Consider the following 11260-nt stretch of genomic DNA (forward strand, 5'->3'; position numbering starts at 1 on the left):
CTCCCTTTGGGATGCCTTTGGCAGATGCAGTAAGCCTGGAACTCAGGGCTTCCTGGTTAAAAAAATCCTAGCCCGTGGCTGAGCCCTAACCCTAACCCTAGGCAGATAAATCAGCCTAGGTATAGGGATGGTGCCAAGGAAAAAGCTGTGAAAGCTGCCATGTTGTTGCACTTTTGTACTCCCCTTGGGATGCCTTTCACAGCTGCCGTGTGCCTGGAGCTCAGGGCTTCCTGGTTTAAAAAACCATGTCCCTAGCTGAGACTGGAGGCAGGTGATTCAGCCTAGGCTTAGCAATGGTGCCAATGAAAACGTGTGGAGGCAGCCATTTTCTGGCACTTTTGTGCTCCCCTTGGGATGCATTTCGCAGCTGCCGTGTGCCTGGAGCTCAGAGCTTGCTGGTTTAAAAAGCTCTACACCTAGGCGTAACCCTAACCCTAACCGTAACACTGGTCATTTAAATCAGCCTCGGTTCAGGAATTATCCCAAGGGAAAAGCTGTGGAGACAGCCATGTTGTGGCCCTTTTGCGCTCCCCTTGGGATGCCTTTCACAGCTGCAGTGTGCTTAGAGCACAGGGCTTCCTGGTGTAAAAAACCAAAACTTATCCTAAACTGGAGGCTTCTAAATCAGCCTTCGTTTCGGGACGTCCCCAAGGAAAAAGCTGTGGAGGCAGGCATGTTGAGGCACTTCTGCGCTCTTCTTGGGTAGTCCTTCGCAGCTGCTGTGTTCTTGGAACTCAGGGCTTTCTGGTTAAAAGAACACTAACCCTAGGCCTAACTCAAACCTTAAGCCTGGGAAGGAAAATCAGCCTATGATTCGGGATGGTCTCATGGAAATAGCAGTGGAGGCAGCCAAGTTGTGTCACTTTTGCGCTCCCCTTGGGATGCCTTTAACAGCTGCAGTGTGCCTGGAGCACAGGGCTTCCTGGTTTTAAAAGTCCTAGGCCTAGGCCTAACAGTAACCCTAGGAAGGTAAATCAGCCGGGTATTAGGGTTCTTCCTAAGGAAAAAGCTGTGAAAGCAGCCATGTTGTGGCACTTCTGCACTCCCTTTGGGATGCCTTTGGCAGATGCAGTAAGCCTGGAACTCAGGGCTTCCTGGTTAAAAAAATCCTTGCCCTTGGCTGAGCCCTAACCCTAACCCTAGGCAGATAAATCAGCCTAGGTATAGGGATGGTGCCAAGGAAAAAGCTGTGAAAGCTGCCATGTTTTTGCACTTTTGTACTCCCCTTGGGATGCCTTTCACAGCTGCCGTGTGCCTGGAGCTCAGGGCTTCCTGGTTTAAAAAACCATGTCCCTAGCTGAGACTGGAGGCAGGTGATTCAGCCTAGGCTTAGCAATGGTGCCAATGAAAACGTGTGGAGGCAGCCATTTTCTGGCACTTTTGTGCTCCCCTTGGGATGCCTTTCGCAGCTGCCGTGTGCCTGGAGCTCAGAGCTTGCTGGTTTAAAAAGCTCTACACCTAGGCGTAACCCTAACCCTAACCGTAACACTGGTCATTTAAATCAGCCTGGGTTTAGGAATTATCCCAAGGGAAAAGCTGTGGAGACAGCCATGTTGTGGCACTTTTGCGCTCCCCTTGGGATGCCTTTCACAGCTGCAGGGTGCTTGGAGCACAGGGCTTCCTGGTGTAAAATACCACAACTTTAGCCCAAACTGGAGGCTTCTAAATCAGCCTTCGTTTCGGGACGTCCCCAAGGAAAAAGCTGTGGAGGCAGGCATGTTGAGGCACTTCTGCGCTCTTCTTGGGTAGTCCTTCGCAGCTGCTGTGTTCTTGGAACTCAGGGCTTTCTGGTTAAAAGAACACTAACCCTAGGCCTAACTCAAACCTTAAGCCTAGGAAGGAAAATCAGCCTATGATTCGGGATGGTCTCATGGAAATAGCAGTGGAGGCAGCCAAGTTGTGTCACTTTTGCGCTCCCCTTGGGATGCCTTTAACAGCTGCAGTGTGCCTGGAGCACAGGGCTTCCTGGTTTTAAAAGTCCTAGGCCTAGGCCTAACAGTAACCCTAGGAAGGTAAATCAGCCGGGTATTAGGGTTCTTCCTAAGGAAAAAGCTGTGAAAGCAGCCATGTTGTGGCACTTCTGCACTCCCTTTGGGATGCCTTTGGCAGATGCAGTAAGCCTGGAACTCAGGGCTTCCTGGTTAAAAAAATCCTTGCCCTTGGCTGAGCCCTAACCCTAACCCTAGGCAGATAAATCAGCCTAGGTATAGGGATGGTGCCAAGGAAAAAGCTGTGAAAGCTGCCATGTTGTTGCACTTTTGTACTCCCCTTGGGATGCCTTAAACAGCTGCCGTGTGCCTGGAGCTCAGGGCTTCCTGGTTTAAAAAACCATGTCCCTAGCTGAGACTGGAGGCAGGTAATTCAGCCTAGGCTTAGCAATGGTGCCAATGAAAACGTGTGGAGGCAGCCATTTTCTGGCACTTTTGTGCTCCCCTTGGGATGCCTTTCGCAGCTGCCGTGTGCCTGGAGCTCAGAGCTTGCTGGTTTAAAAAGCTCTACACCTAGGCGTAACCCTAACCCTAACGGTAACACTGGTCATTTAAATCAGCCTGGGTTTAGGAATTATCCCAAGGGAAAAGCTGTGGAGACAGCCATGTTGTGGCCCTTTTGTGCTCCCCTTGGGATGCCTTTCACAGCTGCAGTGTGCTTAGAGCACAGGGCTTCCTGGTGTAAAAAACCACAACTTTAGCCTAAACTGGAGGCTTCTAAATCAGCCTTCGTTTCGGGACGTCCTCAAAGAAAAAGCTGTGGAGGCAGGCATGTTGAGGCACTTCTGCGCTCATCTTGGGTAGTCCTTTGCAGCTGCTGTGTTCTTGGAACTCAGGGCTTTCTGGTTAAAAGAACACTAACCCTAGGCCTAACTCAAACCTTAAGCCTAGGAAGGAAAATCAACCTATGATTCGGGATGGTCTCATGGAAATAGCAGTGGAGGCAGCCAAGTTGTGTCACTTTTGCGCTCCCCTTGGGATGCCTTTAACAGCTGCAGTGTGCCTGGAGCACAGGGCTTCCTGGTTTTAAAGTCCTAGGCCTAAGCCTAACAGTAACCCTAGGAAGGTAAATCAGCCGGGTATTAGGGTTCTTCCTAAGGAAAAAGCTGTGAAAGCAGCCATGTTGTGGACCTTCTGCGCTCCCTTTGGGATGCCTTTGGCAGATGCAGTAAGCCTGGAACTCAGGGCTTCCTGGTTAAAAAAATCCTAGCCCGTGGCTGAGCCCTAACCCTAACCCTAGGCAGATAAATCAGCCTAGGTATAGGGATGGTGCCAAGGAAAAAGCTGTGAAAGCTGCCATGTTGTTGCACTTTTGTACTCCCCTTGGGATGCCTTTCACAGCTGCCGTGTGCCTGGAGCTCAGGGCTTCCTGGTTTAAAAAACCATGTCCCTAGCTGAGACTGGAGGCAGGTAATTCAGCCTAGGCTTAGCAATGGTGCCAATGAAAACGTGTGGAGGCAGCCATTTTCTGGCACTTTTGTGCTCCCCTTGGGATGCCTTTCGCAGCTGCCGTGTGCCTGGAGCTCAGAGCTTGCTGGTTTAAAAAGCTCTACACCTAGGCGTAACCCTAACCCTAACCGTAACACTGGTCATTTAAATCAGCCTGGGTTTAGGAATTATCCCAAGGGAAAAGCTGTGGAGACAGCCATGTTGTGGCACTTTTGCGCTCCCCTTGGGATGCCTTTCACAGCTGCAGTGAGCTTGGAGCACAGGGCTTCCTGGTGTAAAAAACCACAACTTTAGCCCAAACTGGAGGCTTCTAAATCAGCCTTCGTTTCGGGACGTCCCCAAGGAAAAAGCTGTGGAGGCAGGCATGTTGAGGCACTTCTGCGCTCTTCTTGGGTAGTCCTTCACAGCTGCTGTGTTCTTGTAACTCAGGGCTTTCTGGTTAAAAGAACACTAACCCTAGGCCTAACTCAAACCTTAAGCCTGGGAAGGAAAATCAGCCTATGATTCGGGATGGTCTCATGGAAATAGCAGTGGAGGCAGCCAAGTTGTGTCACTTTTGCGCTCCCCTTGGGATGCCTTTAACAGCTGCAGTGTGCCTGGAGCACAGGGCTTCCTGGTTTTAAAATCCTAGGCCTAGGCCTAACAGTAACCCTAGGAAGGTAAATCAGCCGGGTATTAGGGTTCTTCCTAAGGAAAAAGCTGTGAAAGCAGCCATGTTGTGGCACTTCTGCACTCCCTTTGGGATGCCTTTGGCAGATGCAGTAAGCCTGGAACTCAGGGCTTCCTGGTTAAAAAAATCCTTGCCCTTGGCTGAGCCCTAACCCTAACCCTAGGCAGATAAATCAGCCTAGGTATAGGGATGGTGCCAAGGAAAAAGCTGTGAAAGCTGCCATGTTGTTGCACTTTTGTACTCCCCTTGGGATGCCTTAAACAGCTGCCGTGTGCCTGGAGCTCAGGGCTTCCTGGTTTAAAAAACCATGTCCCTAGCTGAGACTGGAGGCAGGTAATTCAGCCTAGGCTTAGCAATGGTGCCAATGAAAACGTGTGGAGGCAGCCATTTTCTGGCACTTTTGTGCTCCCCTTGGGATGCCTTTCGTAGCTGCCGTGTGCCTGGAGCTCAGAGCTTGCTGGTTTAAAAAGCTCTACACCTAGGCGTAACCCTAACCCTAACTGTAACACTGGTCATTTAAATCAGCCTTGGTTTAGGAATTATCCCAAGGGAAAAGCTGTGGAGACAGCCATGTTGTGGCACTTTTGCGCTCCCCTTGGGATGCCTTTCACAGCTGCAGTGTGCTTAGAGCACAGGGCTTCCTGGTGTAGAAAACCACAACTTTAGCCTAAACTGGAGGCTTCTAAATCAGCCTTCGTTTCGGGACGTCCTCAAAGAAAAAGCTGTGGAGGCAGGCATGTTGAGGCACTTCTGCGCTCATCTTGGGTAGACCTTCGCAGCTGCTGTGTTCTTGGAACTCAGGGCTTTCTGGTTAAAAGAACACTAACCCTAGGCCTAACTCAAACCTTAAGCCTAGGAAGGAAAATCAGCCTATGATTCGGGATGGTCTCATGGAAATAGCAGTGGAGGCAGCCAAGTTGTGTCACTTTTGCGCTCCCCTTGGGATGCCTTTAACAGCTGCAGTGTGCCTGGAGCACAGGGCTTCCTGGTTTTAAAGTCCAAGGCCTAAGCCTAACAGTAACCCTAGGAAGGTAAATCAGCCGGGTATTAGGGTTCTTCCTAAGGAAAAAGCTGTGAAAGCAGCCATGTTGTGGACCTTCTACGCTCCCTTTGGGATGCCTTTGGCAGATGCAGTAAGCCTGGAACTCAGGGCTTCCTGGTTAAAAAAATCCTAGCCCTAGGCTGAGCCCTAACCCTAACCCTAGGCAGATAAATCAGCCTAGGTATAGGGATGGTGCCAAGGAAAAAGCTGTGAAAGCTGCCATGTTGTTGCACTTTTGTACTCCCCTTGGGATGCCTTTCACAGCTGCCGTGTGCCTGGAGCTCAGGGCTTCCTGGTTTAAAAAACCATGTCCCTAGCTGAGACTGGAGGCAGGTGATTCAGCCTAGGCTTAGCAATGGTGCCAATGAAAACGTGTGGAGGCAGCCATTTTCTGGCACTTTTGTGCTCCCCTTGGGATGCATTTCGCAGCTGCCGTGTGCCTGGAGCTCAGAGCTTGCTGGTTTAAAAAGCTCTACACCTAGGCGTAACCCTAACCCTAACCGTAACACTGGTCATTTAAATCAGCCTGGGTTTAGGAATTATCCCAAGGGAAAAGCTGTGGAGACAGCCATGTTGTGGCCCTTTTGCGCTCCCCTTGGGATGCCTTTCACAGCTGCAGTGTGCTTAGAGCACAGGGCTTCCTGGTGTAAAAAACCACAACTTTAGCCTAAACTGGAGGCTTCTAAATCAGCCTTCGTTTCGGGACGTCCCCAAGGAAAAAGCTGTGGAGGCAGGCATGTTGAGGCACTTCTGCGCTCTTCTTGGGTAGTCCTTCGCAGCTGCTGTGTTCTTGGAACTCAGGGCTTTCTGGTTAAAAGAACACTAACCCTAGGCCTAACTCAAACCTTAAGCCTGGGAAGGAAAATCAGCCTATGATTCGGGATGGTCTCATGGAAATAGCAGTGGAGGCAGCCAAGTTGTGTCACTTTTGCGCTCCCCTTGGGATGCCTTTAACAGCTGCAGTGTGCCTGGAGCACAGGGCTTCCTGGTTTTAAAATCCTAGGCCTAGGCCTAACAGTAACCCTAGGAAGGTAAATCAGCCGGGTATTAGGGTTCTTCCTAAGGAAAAAGCTGTGAAAGCAGCCATGTTGTGGCACTTCTGCACTCCCTTTGGGATGCCTTTGGCAGATGCAGTAAGCCTGGAACTCAGGGCTTCCTGGTTAAAAAAATCCTTGCCCTTGGCTGAGCCCTAACCCTAACCCTAGGCAGATAAATCAGCCTAGGTAGAGGGATGGTGCCAAGGAAAAAGCTGTGAAAGCTGCCATGTTGTTGCACTTTTGTACTCCCCTTGGGATGCCTTTCACAGCTGCCAAGTGCCTGGAGCTCAGGGCTTCCTGGTTTAAAAAACCATGTCCCTAGCTGAGACTGGAGGCAGGTGATTCAGCCTAGGCTTAGCAATGGTGCCAATGAAAACGTGTGGAGGCAGCCATTTTCTGGCACTTTTGTGCTCCCCTTGGGATGCCTTTCGCAGCTGCCGTGTGCCTGGAGCTCAGAGCTTGCTGGTTTAAAAAGCTCTACACCTAGGCGTAACCCTAACCCTAACCGTAACACTGGTCATTTAAATCAGCCTGGGTTTAGGAATTATCCCAAGGGAAAAGCTGTGGAGACAGCCATGTTGTGGCACTTTTGCGCTCCCCTTGGGATGCCTTTCACAGCTTCAGGGTGCTTAGAGCACTGGGCTTCCTGGTGTAAAATACCACAACTTTAGCCCAAACTGGAGGCTTCTAAATCAGCCTTCGTTTCGGGACGTCCCCAAGGAAAAAGCTGTGGAGGCAGGCATGTTGAGGCACTTCTGCGCTCTTCTTGGGTAGTCCTTCGCAGCTGCTGTGTTCTTGGAACTCAGGGCTTTCTGGTTAAAAGAACACTAACCCTAGGCCTAACTCAAACCTTAAGCCTAGGAAGGAAAATCAGCCTATGATTCGGGATGGTCTCATGGAAATAGCAGTGGAGGCAGCCAAGTTGTGTCACTTTTGCGCTCCCCTTGGGATGCCTTTAACAGCTGCAGTGTGCCTGGAGCACAGGGCTTCCTGGTTTTAAAAGTCCTAGGCCTAGGCCTAACAGTAACCCTAGGAAGGTAAATCAGCCGGGTATTAGGGTTCTTCCTAAGGAAAAAGCTGTGAAAGCAGCCATGTTGTGGCACTTCTGCACTCCCTTTGGGATGCCTTTGGCAGATGCAGTAAGCCTGGAACTCAGGGCTTCCTGGTTAAAAAAATCCTAGCCCTTGGCTGAGCCCTAACCCTAACCCTAGGCAGATAAATCAGCCTAGGTATAGGGATGGTGCCAAGGAAAAAGCTGTGAAAGCTGCCATGTTGTTGCATTTTGTACTCCCCTTGGGATGCCTTAAACAGCTGCCGTGTGCCTGGAGCTCAGGGCTTCCTGGTTTAAAAAACCATGTCCCTAGCTGAGACTGGAGGCAGGTAATTCAGCCTAGGCTTAGCAATGGTGCCAATGAAAACGTGTGGAGGCAGCCATTTCCTGGCACTTTTGTACTCCCCTTGGGATGCCTTTCGCAGCTGCCGTGTGCCTGGAGCTCAGGGCTTCCTGGTTTAAAAAACCATGTCCCTAGCTGAGACTGGAGGCAGGTGATTCAGCCTAGGCTTAGCAATGGTGCCAATGAAAACGTGTGGAGGCAGCCATTTTCTGGCACTTTTGTGCTCCCCTTGGGATGCCTTTCGCAGCTGCCGTGTGCCTGGAGCTCAGAGCTTGCTGGTTTAAAAAGCTCTACACCTAGGCGTAACCCTAACCCTAACCGTAACACTGGTCATTTAAATCAGCCTGGGTTTAGGAATTATCCCAAGGGAAAAGCTGTGGAGACAGCCATGTTGTGGCACTTTTGCGCTCCCCTTGGGATGCCTTTCACAGCTGCAGGGTGCTTGCAGCACAGGGCTTCCTGGTGTAAAATACCACAACTTTAGCCCAAACTGGAGGCTTCTAAATCAGCCTTCGTTTCGGGACGTCCCCAAGGAAAAAGCTGTGGAGGCAGGCATGTTGAGGCACTTCTGCGCTCTTCTTGGGTAGTCCTTCGCAGCTGCTGTGTTCTTGGAACTCAGGGCTTTCTGGTTAAAAGAACACTAACCCTAGGCCTAACTCAAACCTTAAGCCTAGGAAGGAAAATCAGCCTATGATTCGGGATGGTCTCATGGAAATAGCAGTGGAGGCAGCCAAGTTGTGTCACTTTTGCGCTCCCCTTGGGATGCCTTTAACAGCTGCAATGTGCCTGGAGCACAGGGCTTCCTGGTTTTAAAATCCTAGGCCTAGGCCTAACAGTAACCCTAGGAAGGTAAATCAGCCGGGTATTAGGGTTCTTCCTAAGGAAAAAGCTGTGAAAGCAGCCATGTTGTGGCACTTCTGCACTCCCTTTGGGATGCCTTTGGCAGATGCAGTAAGCCTGGAACTCAGGGCTTCCTGGTTAAAAAAATCCTTGCCCTTGGCTGAGCCCTAACCCTAACCCTAGGCAGATAAATCAGCCTAGGTAGAGGGATGGTGCCAAGGAAAAAGCTGTGAAAGCTGCCATGTTGTTGCACTTTTGTACTCCCCTTGGGATGCCTTTCACAGCTGCCGTGTGCCTGGAGCTCAGGGCTTCCTGGTTTAAAAAACCATGTCCCTAGCTGAGTTGGAGGCAGGTGATTCAGCCTAGGCTTAGCAATGGTGCCAATGAAAACGTGTGGAGGCAGCCATTTTCTGGCACTTTTGTGCTTTCCTTGGGATGCCTTTCGCAGCTGCCGTGTGCCTGGAGCTCAGAGCTTGCTGGTTTAAAAAGCTCTACACCTAGGCGTAACCCTAACCCTAACCGTAACACTGGTCATTTAAATCAGCCTGGGTTTAGGAATTATCCCAAGGGAAAAGCTGTGGAGACAGCCATGTTGTGGCACTTTTGCACTCCCCTTGGCATGCCTTTCACAGCTGCAGGGTGCTTGGAGCACAGGGCTTCCTGGTGTAAAATACCACAACTTTAGCCCAAACTGGAGGCTTCTAAATCAGCCTTCGTTTCGGGACGTCCCCAAGGAAAAAGCTGTGGAGGCAGGCATGTTGAGGCACTTCTGCGCTCTTCTTGGGTAGTCCTTCGCAGCTGCTGTGTTCTTGGAACTCAGGGCTTTCTGGTTAAAAGAACACTAACCCTAGGCCTAACTCAAACCTTAAGCCTAGGAAGGAAAATCAGCCTATGATTCGGGATGGTCTCATGGAAATAGCAGTGGAGGCAGCCAAGTTGTGTCACTTTTGCGCTCCCCTTGGGATGCCTTTAACAGCTGCAGTGTGCCTGAAGCACAGGGCTTCATGGTTTTAAAAGTCCTAGGCCTAAGCCTAACAGTAACCCCAGGAAGGTAAATCAGCCTGGTATTAGGGTTCTTCCTAAGGAAAAAGCTGTGAAATCAGCCATGTTGTGGACCTTCTGCGCTCCCTTTGGGATGCCTTTGGCAGATGCAGTAAGCCTGGAACTCAGGGCTTCCTGGTTAAAGAAATCCAAGCCCTAGGCTGAACTCTAATCCTAACCCTAGGCAGATAAATCAGCCTAGGTATAGGGATGGTGCCAAGGAAAAAGCTGTGAAAGCTGCCATGTTGTTGCACTTTTGTACTCCCTTTGGGATGCCTTTCACAGCTGCCGTGTGCCTGGAGCTCAGGGCTTCCTGGTTTAAAAAACCATGTCCCTAGCTGAGACTGGAGGCAGGTAATTCAGCCTAGGCTTAGCAATAGTGCCAATGAAAACGTGTGGAGGCAGCCATTTTCTGGCACTTTTGTGCTCCCCTTCGGATGCCTTTCGCAGCTGCCGTGTGCCTGGAGCTCAGAGCTTGCTGGTTTAAAAAGCTCTACACCTAGGCGTAACCCTAACCCTAACCGTAACACTGGTCATTTAAATCAGCCTGGGTTTAGGAATTATCCCAAGGGAAAAGCTGTGGAGACAGCCATGTTGTGGCACTTTTGCGCTCCCCTTGGGATGCCTTTCACAGCTGCAGGGTGCTTGGAGCACAGGGCTTCCTGGTGTAAAAAACCACAACTTTAGCCCAAACTGGAGGCTTCTAAATCAGCCTTCGTTTCGGGACGTCCCCAAGGAAAAAGCTGTGGAGGCAGGCATGTTGAGGCACTTCTGCGCTCTTCTTGGGTAGTCCTTCGCAGCTGCTGTGTTCTTGGAACTCAGGGCTTTCTGGTTAAAAGAACACTAACCCTAGGCCTAACTCAAACCTTAAGCCTAGGAAGGAAAATCAGCCTATGATTCGGGATGGTCTCATGGAAATAGCAGTGGAGGCAGCCATGTTGTGTCACTTTTGCGCTCCCCTTGGGATGCCTTTAACAGCTGCAGTGTGCCTGGAGCACAGGGCTTCCTGGTTTTAAAAGTCCTAGGCCTAAGACTAACAGTAACCCTAGGAAGGTAAATCAGCCGGGTATTAGGGTTCTTCATAAGGAAAAAGCTGTGAAAGAAGCCATGTTGTGGTACTTCTGCGCTCCCCTTGGGATGCCTTTTGCAGCTGCAGTGTGCCTGAAGCACAGGGCTTCATGGTTTTAAAAGTCCTAGGCATAAGCCTAACAGTAACCCTAGGAAGGTAAATCAGCCGGGTATTAGGGTTCTTCCTAAGGAAAAAGCTGTGAAAGCAGCCATGTTGTGGCACTTCTGTGCTCCCTTTGGGATGCCTTTGGCAGATGCAGTAAGCCTGGAACTCAGGGCTTCCAGGTTAAAAAAATCCTAGCCCTTGGCTGAGCCCTAACCCTAACCCTAGGCAGATAAATCAGCCTAGGTAGAGGGATGGTGCCAAGGAAAAAGCTGTGAAAGCTGCCATGTTGTTGCACTTTTGTACTCCCCTTGGGATGCCTTTCACAGCTGCCAAGTGCCTGGAGCTCAGGGCTTCCTGGTTTAAAAAACCATGTCCCTAGCTGAGACTGGAGGCAGGTAATTCAGCCTAGGCTTAGCAATGGTGCCAATGAAAACGTGTGGAGGCAGCCATTTTCTGGCACTTTTGTGCTCCCCTTGGGATGCCTTTCGCAGCTGCCGTGTGCCTGGAGGTCAGAGCTTGCTGGTATAAAAAGCTCTACACCTAGGCGTAACCCTAACCCTAACCGTAACACTGGTCATTTAAATCAGCCTGGGTTTAGGAATTATCCCAAGGGAAAAGCTGTGGA

This window comes from Ammospiza nelsoni, unplaced genomic scaffold, assembly GCF_027579445.1.
Source record: "Ammospiza nelsoni isolate bAmmNel1 unplaced genomic scaffold, bAmmNel1.pri scaffold_51, whole genome shotgun sequence".
Classification (NCBI taxonomy): domain Eukaryota; kingdom Metazoa; phylum Chordata; class Aves; order Passeriformes; family Passerellidae; genus Ammospiza; species Ammospiza nelsoni.